At 35.3% G+C, this 3214-nt stretch overlaps 1 long non-coding RNA gene across 1 annotated transcript; it reads left to right on the forward strand.

The window, feature by feature from the left end:
* Nucleotides 1–1145: 1145 nt before the first annotated feature.
* Nucleotides 1146–2840, forward strand: LOC114534809. Its single transcript, XR_003688166.1, has 3 exons — nt 1146–1488; nt 1578–1704; nt 2766–2840. It is a non-coding gene; the product is annotated as an uncharacterized LOC114534809 (long non-coding RNA).
* The last annotated feature ends 374 nt before the right edge of the window (nt 2841–3214 follow it).

Raw genomic sequence — 3214 nt, forward strand, 5'->3', positions numbered from 1 at the left:
TTCATTTTTTAATCTATGGCCCTATCTTATATACACCCTGATTCAATTAAAGGCATGCACTTATAGTCTCAAACTCGAATTATAATATTATCGCCCCGTCGTAAAATAGGTGGTTTTTGAGGGCCGAGGCGCCATTCCTTGATTTAGGAAAGCTCGCACGAGCATTATCATATACTGTCAGAATTCTATCATTTATACTATGTAACCTGAAGATAGAAATCTGGTAAACATTGTAAAATTATAAACTATATATTTCAGTCAGACTGCTCAATATGTAGTTTTATAAGCTATAACAGTCCATTATTGCTAAACCTTGGCTTTAGGCATATTAATTGATGAGTGTATACTTCATAATGAAAATTGAATTTCAACCAACATGTCACGGCGTGCGTTTTAGTATATGACTTGTGAACGCTAAGCGAGGGCTAAGTGAACCTCGCTAGGAGATTTTACTTGTAGTTCAACTATATCAGATATTGCGCTTCAAGGCATGACACGCCATAAAGCGCGATTAGGCGCTGGACTATAGTGAGTGGGGGAACAGTATTTTAAAAATCGCTTTACTGTATTTTTATACAACTGGTGCCAATATGGTTATCAATTCCTTACAACAAACATATAAAACTAGGACTCGAAAGGTCGCTGGTGCACGCAGCATATCATTTCAGCAGGTAGAGACCAATACTACCGAGTATATAATACCAAATATATTACCCTTTAATACATGATATTATCTTTATATTAATCACAGTAAGAAACTCAAAAAATTAAAAATCATACCTTTACAGCTACGCGATTCTTAACTTTTCCCACTTCAGCGCGCAGAACATGCGAATACTCTACATTATTTTGGAATGCCAAATACCGTTGACAAACACGTACGCTTTGTCCTCATTTACTCGAATTGACCATTTGAAAGAAGGCATTTTTTAAATACTGTTTGTTGACTGCTGAATAAACCTTGCTGAACAAAACTGCTGGTGTATTTGCCAGAGGGAATAGAGTATATTTTGGCAAGGTTTTATAGCGTCAAACAAAATGATAGCGTCAAACAAGGTGTTAGCGTCGTCATACAAGGTGATAGCGTCTTCGCGGCTCAACGAATCAGCGTTCGAGAACACAAAACCGTAGCTAACTGAGGAATTTTTCATTGTTAAAAGGTTCAAAACTCAACCAATCAAAAACGTTTATACTAATTAGCGACAAAAATCATAATAACGGAAAACGTTTGAAAACTTAGAAGGGTGTAAGCTGATCTTAGTGAAAACCGGCTGTCTTCTAACTTCGTAACTATAAGCTTGTCTGAAATATTTTGAAGAAAGCGGTAAAAGGCTAAAACGCATAATTGTAGTTATGTCGTCGCCTTGTGGGTTTGGATTTTCATCCTCGGCGTCGCCGTCCACTCTTGAGAGAGAGAAATAGAAGCCAGTTCGCCTATCGGTATTGGCTTCAGCAGTGACCATGAGAACACGAGGAGTCCGCAAAGTGGTAAGAGATCACAAATAAGCAATCCGTATAATTGAATATAGTATATGAACTATAGTCTATATCTACACAATTTTTATGATGATATTTAGTGACGAGCTTTCCTGGGGATTTTACGACTCCTGCATGTTCACTCACAGCTACCTAGCCTGTACTCTTCGCCTGTTGGAATTGGATTTAGCAGCAGTGACAACGAAATCACACTAAGTCCGCTAAACGGTAGATATGTTACATTTCTACATGTCTAAATATAAAATTAAGATTAGAAATATATATTCACCTGTATATCGACAAACGTTGTAATAATTATTTTGTTCTGCATTTTCTGCTAGTCGCAAAAAATTCGCCATATCCATACACACCGGACGCTATTCAATAACGCGATGCGATTTTCACCGATCCATAAGTTTGATAGTAATTTAAATTTTGTATATTTTAGACGCGCTGTAACATTTTAAGTTATTTGCATTCATGTATTCATTGTTATACTATTTATTACATCGTTTAACTCGTTATACATATATGCATACAATTTGTCGCCCGTCGGCCTTACATGCGCTTCCAAGTTTTAACTAGCGTCGCGCGCGCGTATACAAACAAGAAAACAATAAGATATGAGAAACATCCTTAAACTTTCAGCTATATAGCCTGCTTCTAAGTCTATAATAAATTTGCGGCGTTTAATCAACAATGTCAATGATTATACATTTTAGCCCAATCGCCTGTTAAACGTAGGAGAATGTTCCATGTTGTGACGCCGCCATATACCGTAATGCGCACCTGGCATATTATATAGTAATCACTGGACTAAACTTTACTTTCTTTATAAAATTTTTAAAATCCTCGTAATCTTCGCACTAATGTAGCAAGTATAATTATCGTTTTGTAAGAGTAAAGTTTAAAATTCGTTGTCTAGCTTACATGTTATGTTCTACGCACTGCTTTTACGCTGGGGAACAAACTACATATCTAATGATATCTTGAAGTGCGCGAAGCCTTAACGCTTTGCCCGCGCGGGTGAAGTTAACGTTAAAGTCGTTAATTGAAAATGGCCGTACGCAGACCTAAGACTATATAAGCCCGGTAAATACTGCTTAGAAAATAGCTTGACTAATAATGATCAAATTAATCATGTGTGCTTTTTTGTACTTGTACTAATAATGTACAAGTTTTTCAAAGAGGGTAATTTTCCACAACGGGAATCGCAATTATGTTTCATATAGTATATATACAAATTAAAGTAATATTGGCATTAGTGCATGTAACCTTTAATTTTTCAGATAAAGGGTAACTTTCTACCAGTTGGCCATACACATGAAGACATTGATGCATTATTTGGCTGTTTTTCAAAGCATCTTAAATTTTTTGATGTTATACAGTAAAGGTAAGTCTTAACAGACAAGTCTTAACAGACAAGTACTTATAAAAATCATCTGACATAGTAAATTCTAGGGTATACACAAACAATTACCATACAATTACATTTTGTTCTATTCTGCTGACATACAGTGTAACAAAATAATAGAGATAAGCTGATTACCAAAATTGATTGATTACCAAGATTGCCCTTTACAATGTAAAAAATTCCTTTATATTTGGGTAATTTAAGATCATTGTTTTTGAGCATTGTTTCAAAGTTCAACTTTTTGTCATAGTATCTGAAATTTAGTGAATGTTATCACGGTTAAAATAAAAAACTAGTGAATTCAGGCTTCTGCATGTGCTTGCT

The sequence above is a fragment of the Dendronephthya gigantea genome, unplaced genomic scaffold (genome assembly GCF_004324835.1).
Source record: "Dendronephthya gigantea isolate DGI-Jeju-01 unplaced genomic scaffold, DenGig_1.0 000107F, whole genome shotgun sequence".
NCBI classification, from domain to species: domain Eukaryota; kingdom Metazoa; phylum Cnidaria; class Anthozoa; order Malacalcyonacea; family Nephtheidae; genus Dendronephthya; species Dendronephthya gigantea.